The sequence below is a fragment of the Lagenorhynchus albirostris genome, chromosome 8 (assembly GCF_949774975.1).
Source record: "Lagenorhynchus albirostris chromosome 8, mLagAlb1.1, whole genome shotgun sequence".
Lineage (NCBI taxonomy): Eukaryota > Metazoa > Chordata > Mammalia > Artiodactyla > Delphinidae > Lagenorhynchus > Lagenorhynchus albirostris.
Genome location: NC_083102.1, coordinates 35,107,429 through 35,125,192, shown reverse-complemented (window position 1 = coordinate 35,125,192; position 17,764 = coordinate 35,107,429).

Here is a 17,764-nt window from a genome sequence, read left to right as displayed (position 1 = left end):
CTATGGAGGCAACCTAAGTGGGCATTGATAGATGAATGGTTAAAGAATATTATGCAGCCATAAAAGAAAGAATGAAATCTTCCCGTCCGTGATAACATAGATGGACCTAGATGGTATTAGGCTAAGTGAAATAAGTTAGACAGAGGAAGACAAATACCATATCATTTCATTTATATGTGGAATCTAAAAAAACAAAACAAATGAACAAACATAACAAAACAGAGTCATAAAGAGAACAGATTGGTGGTTGCCAGGTAGGAAGGGAGTGGGCAGTGGAAGGGTGGGTGAAATGGGTGAAGGGGATCAAAAGGTACAAACTTCCAGTTATCAAGTAAGTCATGAGGATCTAATGTACAACATGGTGACTATAGTTAATAATACTGTATTGTATATTTGAAAGTTGCTAGAAGAGTGAATCTTCAATGTTCTCACCACAAAAAAGAAATGGTAATTATTTAAAGTGATGGAAGTGTTAACTAACCTTACTATGGTAAGCATTTGGCAATATGTAAGTGTATCAAATCAAAATTATATACCTTAAACTTACCCAATGTCATATGTCAATTATATCTAAGTAAAGTTGGGAAAAATAATTTATCTTAAAAATTCTTGTGAATTTGACATTCTATTACCATAGGATAATTAGCAATGATATTTTGATTACCAGAAAGTAAAATTGAGGTTCCAGGAAAATGTGTTCTGTTTCTCTTATGCCTTAAGACACCCCCATCCGCCACCCCAAAACACACACACACACACACACACACACACACACACACACACACACACACACACTCTCTCTCTCTCTCACACACAAACACTGACTTCTGCCTCAGAGGTTACTTGCTGTTCAGTTTGCACAGCACAGATCTGCTCCTTGGCTATGCACTTGGCCTAAAGGCCTCCTCCAAGGTGGCTTTGTCCTCCTGTTACTCCGACCATGGTAAGGCTTTTCTCATCTATCCATTAACTTTCTTTTATAATTACATCATCACACTTCTTTTCTTTGTATTCAAAGCTCTGGCCACTGATCGCCATCTGTATGAAAAGAGCCTCATTTTCCCATTATTATACACACAGTCCAGTCCCTTTATTCTTTTTTTTCTTTCAGCATATACTTTCACTCCCCCTCACCCTTTTTCTCACTCTTATTGTCTATTCTTTTATCATAGTTCCTTTTTGCCTGACAATGCCTCATAAAATTCACTGGGGTTAAATCCTTTGATGATTCTTCAAGTGCTTTCTCTGCCCAAATTGTATGACATTTTTGTTTTAGGTTAGTTTTACATTTTCACTGGATTCAAAGTCTAGTGAATTTTTCACATTGCTTTTCTAGTACTCTGTGTTTTTCCTGCCCATTCTAATTGCTTGATTATTGAACAAATCTTCTTCAATTAAACCTTTCTAAATTCATCTGGCATGTGCCTTTGGTGGAAGAGAAGGTGAGCATTGCTAGAGGTTAGATCATTAGAAACTGCTGATGACAATAATGATAAAGTGGGAGAAATACACCACATTTAAATTTTATGTTTTCTTGGGTTTCCTAGATTCTATTTTATCCAACATAAATAAAGAGTTCTCTAATATTATCAAGGTTTGCACTCATTTGGCTTCTTGGTATGTTTGGTTGGTTGGTTGTTCGTTCTTCATTAATTTTAAAAATCTGGATGATAAATCCACAGAACTGGATTTATTTTTTTAATGTGACCTAGGACAAATTACTTAACTCCTCTGCCTCTTAGTTTTCTCATGATATTTGGAGAGGACTAAATCACAGGCGGCGTACAAAGCACCAGGTTTATTGCTTGGAATATCTTAAGTGTTCAATAATTATTAGCTTCTTTATGTTTTCTTTTTCCATGAGATTATTATTTTTTTAATGTAAAACATTTAGATTTTAAGAATGCACTTTTATCTCTATCTTCAAATTACTTTCATAGATAGCTTTATGATTATGCTAATAATATTAGTATTTTTAAATGACTAGAGAAAAACACAGGATTTTAAAATTAATTTTGAATCTGTTAGGTTTTTTTTTTTTAAACACATAGCTATCAAAGACCCAGATGTGCACCATATGAGTTGATGAAAATGTACATAGGAAGTTGTGATAAAAGCTTTTCTTTTTAGTCTTATCATATCTTAAATTCAAGGTTACTTTTATACAGCTGGTATATATTAAATATAATATTTGGTTCATATACAAATGGTTGGTCTAAGTATGGAAAAGTTGAACAGAAAATTGGGAACATTTCCTCCTGGGACATGGACATGGTAAAATTGGAATGGTATCATCGTATTTCTAGAGCATCTCTTCAACATGAACAGGATATCACAATTAGAGACAAATATTTTGGTGACTATATTTTGCCCTAAATGTAGACTTTTGTTCATCTACAGTCTCTTTTAAAACAAACAAATAAAAATTCTATAGTATATATCTATACAAGTGCCATTGGAAGAATTGCATTTCTTTAAAAATATTTGAGGTGATAGAAGTTAAGAAGAACCCTTACCTGAGGAAACAAAATATAAATTAGTAAAAAGAGATCAAGGGAAGGTACTATGGCAGACACTATTAGATCCATATCTATCAGCCATTCCTCTGTCTCTCTGCTAACAGAACCCTAATTTGTCTGGGTTGACAATGGACTCCATCCCAAGTGATGAAATATGATTGTTTCAGGGAAGCTGATCATTAGAATTTTGCCCTCTTTCCCAGCTGTTCTTGAGCCAGTGAGGTAACAGTTCAGAGCTGTGAGACATGAGGGGAAGTCTGCTGGGGAGCTTTGGCAAAGTTTTTCTTTCTTATAGAAAGACATAGGAGAGAATATGCTGGAACTGCCCTGTTCCTCTCTTTCTTGCTGTGAACAGGAATTTAAGTCAACTTGCAAGCATAAGGTCACAAGCATATGGAGAAGAATCAACACACCAAGGATGATAGAACAAAAAATTAAAATAATCTAGTCACTTGTAACATGTTTAAGCTGCTAGACCAACCCTGGAAGTATGCATCTTCAGAGTTTTTTTTTTTTTTTTTTTTTTGGTTAGGGCACAATAAATGTCCATATGTTGATTAAATATGCTATTACTTAAAGGCAAAAGAATTCCTAAATGACAGAAGGGTTTTCTTTTTGTTTGGGGGTTTGTAACTATAGTTGTTGCTGTTACTGTTATTGGAAGCAACGCACACAGTCATCAAAAAATGCATGAGTAAGAAATTGTAGTATATATCTTCAATAGAATACCGCTCAGCAATGAAAAGAAATGAACTATTGACACACGTAACGTGGATGAACCTCAAAATCATTATTCTAGTGAAAGAAAACAGACACAAAACACTATTATATGAGTCAGCTCATATGAAGTTCTATAACAGGAAAATCTAACCTAACCTATTACCTATTTAGGCATGAAGAAATAGGCATAACTGTGTTTAATAAAAGAATGAGGATTTGTTTTTCTTAAATACTATTCACGAACATAAACAAATAGACTGTTTCATGCTGTGGCTTTGTTATTAATACAATCCATTGTGTTCCCCTTTAATTCTTGGCTTTCTTTATCGGTTCTACATATTTACTTTTTAAAAACGTTTTGTTTTGAAATAGTTACAGGAAGATTTTTAAACATTACAGAGAGGTTCTGTGTTCTCTTCACCCAGTTTCCCCCAATGCTTACATCTTATATAACTATAGTGTAACATTAAAAGTAGGAAACTGACATTGGTACAGTGTATGTGTATAGTTCTATGACATTTTATCACATATATATTTGTGTAACCACCACAGCAATCAAGATACAGTACTGTTCCATCACAGTGATCTCTCGTGCTACCCCTCTGTAATCATAACCACGCCCCTCACCCCATGGTCCCTAAGCCCTGTTAACTACTAATCTGTTTTCCATTTCTATAATTTGGTTATTCTGAGAGTGTTACATAAATGGAATCATACACTATGTGACTCTTTTTCACTCAGCAAAATGCCCTTGATCTACCCAAGTTGTGTGCATCAATAGTTCTTCCTTTTAATTCCATGCACCCCATGGTATCAATGTAACAGTTTGTTTAGCCATTCAGTTATTGATGGATATTTTGATTGTTCCAAGTTTGGGGATATTACAAATAAAGCTGCTATAAACATTCTTGTACAGGTTTTTGGTGGACCTAAATGTTCATTTCTCTGGGATAAATGCCCACTAGTGCAATTGCTGGGTTGTGTGATAAGTTTATGTTTACTTTTTTAAGAAACTATTTTCCAGGGTGGCTGTACCATTTTACATTCCCACCAGCAATGTTTGAGAAATCCAGTTTCTTCACATCCTTGCCAGCATTTGACATTGCCACTATTTTTAAATTTTTTATCAGTCCTAAAAGGTGTGTAATAGCCATCTACAGATGTAGATGTTAAACATCTTTTCATTTGCTTATTTGTCATTTGTATATCCTCTCTGATAAATTGTCTCATGTCTTTTGTCAGTTTTCTAGTTGAATTGTTGCTTGCTTTCTTCCTTTGTTTCTTTTTGTATTTATTTCTTTTTCCCTTCCTTCCTTCCTTCCTTCCTCCCTCCCTTTCTTTTTTTTGCTTTTAATTTTTGAGGATAGTTTATATGCTCTAGATACAAAACTCTTTTCAGATATGTGGTTGCCAATACTTCCTCCAGTTTATAACTTATCTTTTCATGCCTTTCTGACAGGTTTTTTGAAGAACAAAGGTTTTCTTTAAGTTTTGAGGAAGTCCAATTTACACATTTATTTTTAGTATAATAAGCTATCATTTTGGTTTATATGGGTGCTTCTGTCCAAGAAATAGCTCTCTTCCATTTTCGAGGTATTCTTCAAATGTCTACCTAGTAAATAAATATCTCTTTGGATCCATCTCCTAGAGTAATGAAAATAAAAACAAAATAAACACATGGGGCCTAATTAAACTTAAAAGCTTTTGCAAGGAACTTGCAAAATTAAACTTAATTAAACTTAAAATTATTTACTTAATTAAACTTAAAAGCTTTTGCTTTTGAAAGGAAACTAAACAAAATGAAAAGACAGCCTACAGAATGGGAGAAAATATTTGCAAACAATGGGACTGACCAGGGCTTAAGCTCCAAAATATACAGACAGCTCATATAGCTCAATACAACAACCCAAATCAAAAAGACAAACAACCCGGGCTTCCCTTGTGGCGCAGTGGTTGAGAATCTGCCTGCCGATGCAGGGGACAAGGGTTCGAGCCCTGGTCTGGGAAGATCCCACATGCCACAGAGCAACTAGGCCCGTGAGCCACAACTACTGACCCTGCGTGTCTGGAGCCTGTGCTCTGCAACAAGAGAGGCCACGATAGTGAGAGGCCCGCGCACCGCAATGAAGAGTGGCCCCCGCTTGCCGCAACTGGAGAAAGACCTCGCACAGAAACGAAGACCCAACATAGCCAAAAATAAATAAACCAACGAACCGACATTTAAAAAAAAAAAAAAGACAACCCAATCAAAAAATGGGCAGAAAACCTAAATAGATATTTCTCCAAAGAAGATATACAAATGGCCAACAAGCACATGAAAAGATGCTCAACATCCCTAATTATTAGAGAAATTGAAGCCAAAGCTACAATGAGGTATGACTTCGCACCGGTCAGAATGGCCATCATCAAAATATCTACAAATAATAAATGCTGGAGAGGATGTGGAGAAAAGGGAACCTTCCTACATACTTGGTGGGGATGTAAATTGGTACAGCCACTATGGAGAACAGTATGGGGGTTCCTTAAAATCTAAAATCAAATCTACTGTATGATCCAGCAATCCCATTCCTGGGTGTATCTGCAGAAAACCATAATTCGAAAAGATACATGCAGCGCATTGTTCATTACAACACTATTTACCACAGCCAAGACATGGAAGCAGCCTAAACGTCAATCAACAGATGAATGGATACAGAAGATATGGTACATATATACAATGGAATGTTACTTATCCATAAAAAAGAATGAAATAATACCATTTGCAGCAACATGGATGAACCTAGAGATTATCATGCTAAGTGAAATAAGCCAGACAAAGACAAATATCATACGATATCACTTATATATGGAATCTAAAACAAAAAAAGAATGATAACAAATGAACTTATATACAAAAGAGATATAAAAAACAAGACATAGAAAACAAACTTACGGTTACCAAAGGGAAAAGGGGGGGAGGGATAAATTAGGAGTTTGGGATTAACGTGTACACACTGCTATGTATAAAACAGATAACCGGCAAGGACCTACTGTATCGCACAGGGAACTATACTCAATATTTTGTAATAACCTATAAGGGAAAAAAATCTGAAAAAAAATGGATAGATATATATGTATAATTGAATCACTCTGCTGTACCCCTGAAACTAACACAACATTGTAAATCAACTATACTTCGATTAAAAACAAAAGAAACCAAAAAAAAATTTAAACCTATCCTAAGAAAGGCCAATCTAATAAGTAACCGGGTTACTTTAAATAAGTATTACAAAAGTTAGCTGTGTTATCATTTAAACATCAATAAACAGCCATAAATTTATTACCTTTCATGAAAGTCAGAAATCTACCAAAACCAGAATCAATAATCAAAAACTGAAAATAGAAAGATTTAGTTTGTAGAAAATGTCAGAATACACAGAAGAAAAATGAAAATGTATTAGTAATATACTTTCCTTATGTGATTTTAAAATTTGCAACATAAAATCAATTGATTAATACTTCAGTGCTTTTTTTTTTTTTTTTTTTTTTTTTTTTTGCCGTACGCGGGCCTCTCACTGTTGTGGCCTCTCCCGTTGCGGAGCACAGGCTCCGGACGCGCAGGCTCAGCGGCCATAGTTCACGGGCCCAGCCGCTCTGCCGCATGTGGGGTCTTCCCGGACCGGGGCACGAACCTGTGTCCCCAGCATCGGCAGGCGGACTCTCAACCACTGCGCCACCAGGGAAGCCCTTCAGTGCATTTTTTATGCCTATTATATGTTAATCTCAAATCTCTCTAATTGAGGTGAACCATTTTTCGTGGTGATTTTTCTTTTTGTTTCTATCATTATTATAAAAACAATATTCAAGATTCAATATGTTCAGTCATCTCTCTTTTTACATGTTTTTCTCAGTTTGTATATTAGAAATCTAAGTCTACACAGTCATCCCTCAATATTGTACCCAGGGAAGTTTGGTTCCAGGACGCAGCAGATACCAAAATCCAAGGATGCTCAAGTCACTTACATAAAGTAGCATAGTACAGTCAGCCCACCACATCCGCAGGTTGGGAGGGCTGACTGTAGTTGGCAAAATAATAGTGTCACCTATTCTGTTTAATGGTTATGAATGGTAAAGACAGGATTTGCGTAAAACACTTTTTTATTGGCCATGCTGCGTGGCTTGCGGGATTTTAGTTCCCCAACAGGGATTGAACCCTGCCCCTTACAGTGAGAGGGGGGATTCCTAACCACTGGCCTGCCGGGGAATTCCCTAAAACACTTTTAACTGAGGCTGCCCCACCAAATCTCCACTCAGATCATGCATCTTACAAGCCCCTTAGATTTCATCTTATGTTTAGCAGCTAATATGTGGAGAAGCAAATGTACCTGATTGTTCTGTGTATCCACCTCAAGATGATTTGCTCTTGCCAGTGAGTACCTTAGGAGAAGCACTGCTTTAGAATGAGCAAGGTAAGGAAACTTAAGCACCCACTGCAAAGGTCTGCAGCCCAGAATATTTTCAGGGAAGCACTTCTTGAGGTTCTGCTGTAGGAAAGAACTGGACTAGTAGGCCTGTTCCAACAAATGTGCTCAGCATTTGTCTTCTCTTCCAGCTGAGTCAGCTCTGGACATTAGAAGCATCTTTGATGATTCCTCGTCAAAGTTGAGATATCGAATCCTTGGTGAACTTGATTATTCTGGAATTAAGGACTGCCCTCAAATAATCAGTGTAAAGTTAAGGATGGTTGCTAAGCAAGGCAACCAAAATATGTATCCTATGCTATATCCAAAGCCAACAATGAAGAAGCAATGCAAAAGCAAGATCACCTAAGGGGAGTCTGACTCCAGACTTTATTTTAGAAGGATGAAGAGTTAGCTCCAGGATAAACCTCTAGGAAGAAGTAAACCTTTAGGAAACTGACAGGAGGGAGTCTAGGTTTGCCTGGAGGAAGCAGGAAGCATACTTATTTCCAAGAAATAAGTATGTTCAGCTTCAGTTTAGGCTACAAATGTCAAGCGGTAAATTGTTCAACATGCAATCGAGAAATGCACTGAAGACATTTACTCATTGAAATGCAAGAATTTTTGGAAAAATCTTGGGAAGCCAGCCACCTCTGGACTCTATTTCCTGGCTATTCTTAATAAAAAGTCTCCAAGAAATATCACTTCGTTACAAAAATCCAAATCCAAATTCCTTCCTTGGGAAGAATCTTGGATTAGGTGACCTCTAAGCCCTTATCTAACCTAAAGATTATGATTCTAAGATGTTAATATTGACAGACAAATAATGTAGACTCAATAAATATTTGCTGAAATGAACTGAGTTGAATTCAGGAAGTAAAAGGGTCTATATTTTATGACCACAGTTTATCTAATTCTCACAAACAGCTGTATGAACTTCCTTTTCTTTGAAAGTCTTACATTTGCTCACCACATTTCCCTGCTAAAATCTGTGAGGTAGAGCTCATCTTACTAACCCTATTTTAGAGGTCAAGTTGGCCTTTGGTGGTTCATTTTTGTGTCTTTTCCTCAGTATTATGTCCCAACATAGAGTTTTCATATCTCTTATCTGAAAATAAATTACCTGAATTTGATTCCATATAGGATCATAGACTAATGGGCATGGACTTTTTGCTTAATGGATACTCGATTTTTTTCTAGCAAAGATTCTTTATGATTTATGATCCTTAATGACCTAGTTATTTGAAAAAAAACATGGATGGTATCAAGGAGTTTTCTTCAATTGGTTAAAATATCATACATTTCTTTCACCAGTTCAGACATCTTTGTCTTTGATCCTGATTCACAGAATTTAGTGAAGAGGTGGAAAAGAGAATTGTTATAGAAGATGAATCAACAACATGATGGACAAAGGATCATAGAAGTAATGAAAAGATTTTTTAACTTCAAAAAATAAGTCAGAAAATGTGAGAATCTTTGGATAAGGAAATGAAATCTTGCTTTAGCAGAAAATTATCTGTCTAATACTTATGATATATTCTTATGGGAGGAACTATATGTATTTATGATCATGAACACAATGATAATATTCTGTATAATAGTTTCCTGAAGTAAACTCAACAATGTACTTGATGTTCATAGTTATTATCAACATAACTAAATAATATACCCACACTGCATATTCCAATGTTACGAACATTATTTAATGTACCTATTTTATCAACATTTAAATCCGTAAGACAATCTAGATATAATCAAAAATTGTTTATATAAAAATATTATAAAAATCCAAAAATGACTTTTATGGTTTTTAATGACTTAAACTTTTTGAGAAATCAACTGAGCATAAAATTGTTATTTGAGGTTTTTATAATATGAAGAGAAAAGGCATAATTATTAACAGATTAGGCAATCCATTTGTTTTAGCATGTTTATTGTAATTTGAAAAAACATGCTTATTGACTTGCTAATTTTTGCTAAACTAATTTAAAGCTTGCCTTGACCTTCTCTACTCAACTGCTGTAACTGTGCTATAACCTAATTAGGAAAACCTCAAGAGACAATCATTGTTTCTTATGATTAAATATGAAGTGAGAATCTAGTCTTTATCAGTTCACAGTTTGTTTTTATTCATTTACCTGGAATAAGACTGAAAGTACTTTAACATTTATGCTGTTCACTATAATCAAAGCTTAACAGGTCTTTTACCTGTGTGATTTTTTGATTGGCATGTACAGATGTCCCTCAGTCCCTGAGGGGAATTGATTTCAGGACCGCTTGCACATACCAATATCCAAGGGTGCTCAAGTTAGTTATATAAAATGGTGTAATATTAGCATATAACCTACGCAATTCTCTAGTATACTTTAAATCATCTCTGTATTACTTAATACAATGTAAATGCTATGTAAATAGTTGTAAATACAGTGTAAATGCTATATAAATAGTTGAGAGCCAAGTTCAAGTTTTGCTTTTTGAAACTTTCTGGAATTTTTTTTCAAATATTTTCAATCCATGGTTGGTTAAAGCTGAGGATGTGGAACCCAAGGTTACTTATGAAGAACCAACTGTATAGGAAGATAGTTAAGATAGATTACGTTGTAAGTGAGTTGTATAAAACTTGGAATGCATTTTCTCAGAAACAGTGTTGTGAATGGTGTTCAGATACCCTGCTAATTCATGAAAGATACTTATCATATGTGGATATGCTGGTTATTTGTATTAACAAAATGTAAACTACTACTCTGTATCTCGCTTCAGTAAATAAAGTACAAAGGAAAATTGAAATGTAATTTTATATTTATGTCCTATGTTTGAGATAAATCCAGTTTTCTTAGAGAATGTTGATTGGGGGAACTAAATTTGTAGCAATTCTAAAAAGTACTTTAGGGCACTGTCTTTTCAAACATAATTTTTAAAACAGTTATTTAATAAAGTATTTTTCCCAATTATAAAGTAATAAATCTTCATTGCAGAGGATTTGAAAATATGAAAAATAGAAAGGAAAAAAAATCACCTGAAATTCTATTATTTAAATACAACCTTTCTTATCTTGTTTATATTAGCCATCTATTACTGTGTAACAAATCCCCCCACCCAAAAAAAAAACTTAACAGTTTTATGTCAACAAACATTTTTTTAGCTCATAGTTTTTGAAGGTCAGGAATCCAGGAGTGGTTTAACTGAGTGGTTCTTGTTCAGTTTCACTCATGAGGTTGTAATCAAGTTGTTGGCCAGGGTTGCAGTCATTTCAAGAAGTCCTAATTGGGAAAGAAGAATCTGCTTCCAAGTTCACTCTCATGGTTCTTGGCAGGCTCACTTCATCCCTGGCTGTTGGCCGAAGACAGCACTTGCTCACCATATAGGCCTCTCTACAGAGCTGCTGGCAGCATGGCAGCTTGCCTGAGCAAGTGACCTAAGGGACAGATCCAGAACCCTAGACAGAAGTCACATAGTCTTTTATAACCCAAGCTCAACTGTGACATACCATCACTTATACCAAATAGATGGAGCCTGAAGCAATGTGGGAGGGGACTACACAGAGTGTGACCCTCAGGATGGTAGGGGTCATTGTGGGCCGGCTTAGCAGTATCAAAATGGTATGTTTCTTTCTGGCCTTTTTTTTGTATTTTTATATACTATTGTTCCACCAAATGATATAAGTAAAACATTTTATGTGTTGTTAAAACATCTCATAATATTGTTTTAGTGGTTAGACTACATTATATATTGTTGACTTTTTGTATTGTTTCCAAATATGCACTATTGTAAATAATTCTGTGATAAACAGCTTTTGCATGAAGCTTTTCCATCTGTATTTCAGATCATTTCTTTTGGATTGCTGTCTAGCTATGGGACTAGTTTAAAAAGCCTCAACACAAGTTGCCAAATTGCTTTCCAATTGGATTGTATTGATTTAACTCACGGAGGGGTATAACAGTGTCTGTTTCACTGCTCCTTTATATGGGAACTTTCAAGGTTTTAGAAGCTAATAGTACTAGTTTTTAGGTTTTTTTTCTATTTTCATGTTAATTTCCCTGTTCTTTGATTTCTTGTATCACTAGTTCTGCTTTTAAGCATGTTACCGTGATTGTGTGTGTGTGTATGTATGTATGTGCACGTGTGTGTTTTCTTGGAAGAGAGGGAGAAAGAAAAAAAAGAGACAGAATTAGTGAGAAATGTTTTCCTGAGTTAAAATGAAAAAGAATCAGAAATGTGTGGGTGGAGGGAAGAACTTAGAGAGGAGGTAGTATATAACTGTGAAAGTATTGCCTAATACTGTATTTAATGAGGTGAGAGTGGGGTTAAAAAAAGAGGGACATAAGGAAACCAGCATGCACCTTGATGAGGCAGAAAAAGGTGATTGGTGGGGGAAACAGATTTCCCCCACCAATCAGCAATTTCCTATGACTGTCCCCAGGGAACCATATTGGCCCAGGATCAGGTGCTTTCCTCACCTCAGAGTTAGAGGCTGATAAGAGAGGTAAACACGTGAATCCCTTCTAAACTCCAAATATTTATGTTCTCTTACTTTTTTTTCAGTTCTTTTTACTTTCTTTTGCTTTTTCTTTCTTTTCTATCTATTACAAAACTCTTTTCCTGGAGTGAAATCATGACAAATTAGAAGTAGTCTTTCCATAAAAGTGCATTCTGTATTTAAGAGTACTATGAGATAATTCAAGGGATTGCCTGATACCTCTTCACAATTGTTAAACCCTCCATTGTCTTTGATTTAACCATGTTTTTACCACAGCTTTGCAATTTTATCCAAAAATTATGTTTTCTGAAGCTGCTATTTGATTATAAATTTTTGATTAAAAGATATATTTATTTCTTAAGTTTTCATCACAAACAAAAAAATAGCCTTAAGAAGTATTTTCCCTGGTTTCATTGTATCCTGTATATACCTCTGTGTTATGCTGTATTGAAATTTATGTTTTATTGAAATAAACTTTTATATATCTTATATCTCTTACTAGAATATAAGCTCTGGGCAGAGACCTAATCTCATATGTCTTTAGATCTCAGAATACCTACCACAGTGCTTAGTATGTAAATATTTGTTGAGCCATTAAACAGTACAGTTGGGAATTTGAATACAAGGTTGAATATACTTTTATATCTGTCTGGTAAGTTCTTTCATATAAAAATAATGAAAATCTTTTGTTATTACTTTACTATTTTATCCAAATGATTGGGTAGCAAAGTAGACTTAAAATTTGCTGAAAATAACACACAGCTAAAAATATATCTGACAACGTCTGACAGAATATACTTAACATCTAAAATATATTTGTCTGGGGCATTCATTCATTCATCCATTCCAAAAAAAGATTATTAGCTATCTCATACTTGCCAGACATATTTGCTCTGTCAGACTATAGAATTTAAGATTAAATTCCATTAGCTATAGAGAAGCTTGGCATAATTCTAAGTGACATGTGTTTTAGGTATGTTTTTTTGTTTTGTTGTTTTTCTTATAGTTTTTTTTTTAACATCTTAATTGGAGTATAATTGCTTTACAATGATGTGTTAGTTTCTGCTGTATAACAAAGTGAATCAGCTATACATATACATATTAGGTATGTTTTAGAAAGAAGTGAGGAGGATGAACTGAAAGAGCAACTGAAAGCAGGAAGGTGATGAGAAAGTTATAAAGAATGACCAGGTAAGAAATGGGAATCGATGGAAGAGGACAATGGAAGATTAAATAGGTAACAGTGAACAAAACCTAACGCTGCTTAGATATAAGAAGATGGAGGAGGTGGCATTTTCTGGCTTTGGGAACTGGGTGGATTAAGGTGTCATTAACCACTAATCAGACAGCATAAGGAGTAGCTGGGCAAGGAGTGAAGAGGGCAAGTTGGTAGCTTTTCACAATTCAAATGGTGCTATCATTAAGCAATTGAATAAACCTAGAGCTTAGAAGAGAAACATCTATGGGGAATTTTGGAAGTTGTTATTGTGAGGGTGGTAACAAAGATCACAGCAGAGGGAAGAAAATGAAGGAGGAAAAGGAGGGGGATATACAGAAGGAGAACCCAAAGGAGGAGCAGAAGGGGAAGGAGGAGAGAACAAATGGCTGAACTTTTATATGATTTGTGACAATTAACCACTTCAGTACATTGTTTGGGTAAGCTATGATGGTTATTAGAGCCATGTAGTTGTTAAACTAAATAAAAGTCTACAGTGACGCAGGATCTTGATATAGTGATTTTTGCTCATAACTTAAAAAAAATCAAGGTTATATTTTGTCTCATAGCTTTATTTCTTAAGAATATAGTGAAGGCCCCCTAGGAGTGGTTTTTGCTCCCCTAGGAGTTCCTGAAGATTATTAACCCTGAAAAACATCATAAACTGTGGTTTGTGTTAGCACCTCCTGCCATCATTTTTTCTATGATGAACACTTGCAATCAACAGTGATGAACCTCTTTACATTATTGAAGAAATCTTATAGACTCTGACTTTCAAGAGAAACAAGTCATCAGACTTTTTTTTTTCCTGTGTATTACAGTGGACGTGACATGACAGCTAACCATCTGTAATACTGTACTGATATCCAAATAAAGGTACCACTGAGCCATGTCAGTTTTGATGGATATGAAGGAAACATAAAAAGATGGGGGTGTGTGGCAAAAATGTCTTTTGTGGAGTAAGGAAGGAGGGTCATTGAATGTTTAGAAACATGAAATAGTTAAATAATAGTAATCAGAGTTTTATTAACTAGCTGTTTGATCCTGCTGTCACCTCTGGACCTTTGCTTTATGATTTTTAAAATGAAGAGTATACTAGAATATCTTGAAGTTTTCTTCAGCTCTAAAATTTCACAGTAACTCAGAGACATACAAACTCTAAGGCTAATTTAATTGTAGAAACATCAACAAGCAAAGGGCCCCTGCACCAGGCAATTCAACATATTTGAATCAATGTGGCAGGAAGTAAATATTGGGGATTGGGCAATTTAACTAATGCTTACTCTTACAGAGACAGAATATGTCTCAGAAAAAATCTGGGTTCTATTAATTTAAGCATATGAAATTTTCATTTGTGTGGGTCAAATTTGGTCAAATATAGACAATTTAGTATGATTCAGCTTCATACTATTATTTCTAGTGAAGTACATTTACATTTTATTTTAAATTCTTTTCTGGAAAATAGAAATTTGATAATCAAATCCCTAACATGGAAACGGGTGCAATATTATAGATACTGAGATATTTGAAGAGCCTTAAAAAAATAGATGTAATATATAAATACGTGCCATTGAAGTGTTGTGGGAAAAAGTTTTCATTGCTTAATGGAGGCTTTTGAGTCAGCAATGGAATTCTTTATCCAGGAATTTTCCCCTTTCTGTGTTCATTTGGATAAAGGCTTCCTTGGTAAGATTCTAGCCCCGAGCAATTGATCTTTGTCTCCACAGCAAGGTCAACCAGAACTGGAACCTGATATTAACTGCCTTTCAATCAGTTTTTAAAGACACTCACAGTCAGCCTCTTAGCAGAGATATGCTGTGTTTACACGTTTCAAGATTAGATATACTACCAGAGAACTAGGTTACATTCAGGAGAGAATTAAGAGCGTATTATTCACTCCAGGACAAGGGTGGACCCTGCAGTTTGGGCTCCATTTTTCCTATCAACAGTCTATTAGAAGCAAGGAAGGCGGGAGGGATGAAAATGTGCAGTCCCACAGCTGATTTGAAAAATCTGTATCTGGAGGTTGGCAGATGAAGGGTTTTTGGTTTTGTTATTTTAGTTTTTGTTTTGTTTTTTGTTTCTTTTTCTGAAGATGAGATGACTAGAGAACCCAGGTAGAAGCATTGGGCTTATGAAGACATATTCGTTCATTCAGGATCCAGGTAATTTTAGGGCATGTGTTATAAAAACACAAACGGAAAGAGTAGTCTGCGATTAAAAAAAAAAAAATTGGGGAAAGCTCATTAAGATTTATTATAGGTCCCAAATTTTGTAGTCCCGAAGCTTAACGACAGATGGTGGTGTAACTCCACCAATTTTGCAACCTCTACATTCAATTTAACGTCGTAACGTAGATTATCCTTGATTTGACTTCGGTGAAACTGGAATGTTCTCTTTTTTCCTAAAAATGTGTCTGGGAGGAGAGTAAGGATAGGAGAATGTCTAAAAGTCTGTTTAGTTGCTTATCTTCAGAAAACTGGAGTGGATGTGAAAAATAGGAACCTGATATGTGCCTGTTCTTCTACGTGAAAAAAAAAATGTTTTACCTTGCATTTAAAGAAGACTTTTGTTAGTCTATCTGAAGTGAGTGATACAACTTTGAAGATGATATCTCTAATAGAAAAAAAAAAGATTTAAAAAACCATTCCCCTTTCCCTCTCTGCTAGCAATCTCTCTGCAGTTACATTTTTAAGTATTAGTCACAATTACACCAATAAACCGACTCTGAAGAAGAAAAATGTAATTGTTGTTTAACTGAAAGTTCTGGAGAAAACAGACCTAAATGTGTGAATAATTATATTCTTATAGCAAATAACTAAAAATCCAAGCGGTTCACTCGGAGAAGCATTAACCAACGTTTCTAATACATGTCATTCGCGTCAGTTGCTTCCCTTCATCCTGGCTTTAGTCTCGTTTGGGGTGGTTTAGTTCGCTGAAGATGCGCTGGCTGGGACCATTTCAAACGAATTTATCTTTTGCTTGGACCGTAATAGAGCAAGGGCTCGGAATTTGTTGATTTGCGGTTCCATCGTGCAATAAACTTGAAATCAAATAAATTTTAGTGAGAGAACTTCGAGGGCCACTTGGTGAAACTCCTCAATTACCCAGTAGCCCTGTTTAACTTTCCCCTGGAACCTCTTTAAATGACTTCTGCAGACCCACGTGCTGCAAAGGAGACTTGAACTGTGGCTACGACCCTGCGTAGCGACTACAGGGACAGAATTTGGCTTCCCTCCTCTCTCTGATATGCAGTGTTTCGTTTCAAGGCTGCCTTGATCCAGTGGGCTGACCAGTGACTTGTGCAAAAGAAAACTATTCGTTCGCTGTTTGCCCTTTCAGCATTTCCCTAGGCTGCGGAAACCCGGTTTTCCTATTATTATACTTCAACTTTTTTTGGAGTCTCTTAGCATAGAGCGCTAAACCCCGGCCGGCTCCAGCAGCAGCGAGGCGAACAAAGCCTGCAGTGTTCGGGGCCATGTCGGGGCGGGGGTGGTGGGCGAGGGAAAGGAATTGCAAATAAATATATTTTATGACCACCCATCAACAAACTACATGCCACCATGGCAGCCCCTGGTAGCAGGGCTGGGTCTGCAGTGTGGCCCGGGGCGCTGGCTGGGAGGGAGGCGACGGCAGAGGGGGAGCGAGCCGCAAGCCCCGGGCCTGAACTTTCACCTCTCGAACCCGGGCCCAGCCCATTGGCTGCGGGCGAGGGGTCCGCCGAGGGCAGCCGCTCCTGGCAGGATCTTCTTTCTCAACTCCCGGGGCGTCTTCCCTGGGGGAAGAGTGGGTGGCCCGGGAATGGCAGCAGGCGAAGAGGAGATAGATAACAGGGGCGAAGCTAGGCAGGGCGCCCAAGGGGGCTGCGGGCTCAGCCCCGCTTAGAAAGATCCCTGCCAGGGTACGCGGCCGGTAGAGAAAGATATGCTCCTCCAACTGAGATATCCGTTTGCACGTCTTGGCGCCTGGCTATTTGTACTCACAGGAAAGAAACGTCAGTGGCTGTGAATTTCACCAAAACGTGTCTTTGTGTACAGAAAAGTGAAAGGCTAACTAAATCCGCTCCTCTCCAAGCCTCGAGAGCATAACCCTCTTTCTTTTCTCCTCGTTGGGAACTTGAACTTCTCTTCCAAGTTGCCCAGACTCATTTATAATAAACCTTTCCCGCTCACTTCCTCCGTCGGACCCCTAGAGAGAAAGGGAAGTAAGTGGGGTCGGTGTATGTGGGGGAGGAAGAAGAAGGAAAAAAAGTGAGGAGCTGTAGACCTTTAGACTGTTCTGTTGCCTTTATTCACAAACCCAGTGGAAAGATACATCCTCGGATCTCCAAGGATTTCGACGCCGTTTGTTCTTCTCTTTTCCAAAATGGTTTCAGGTTAATTCAGAAAATCCG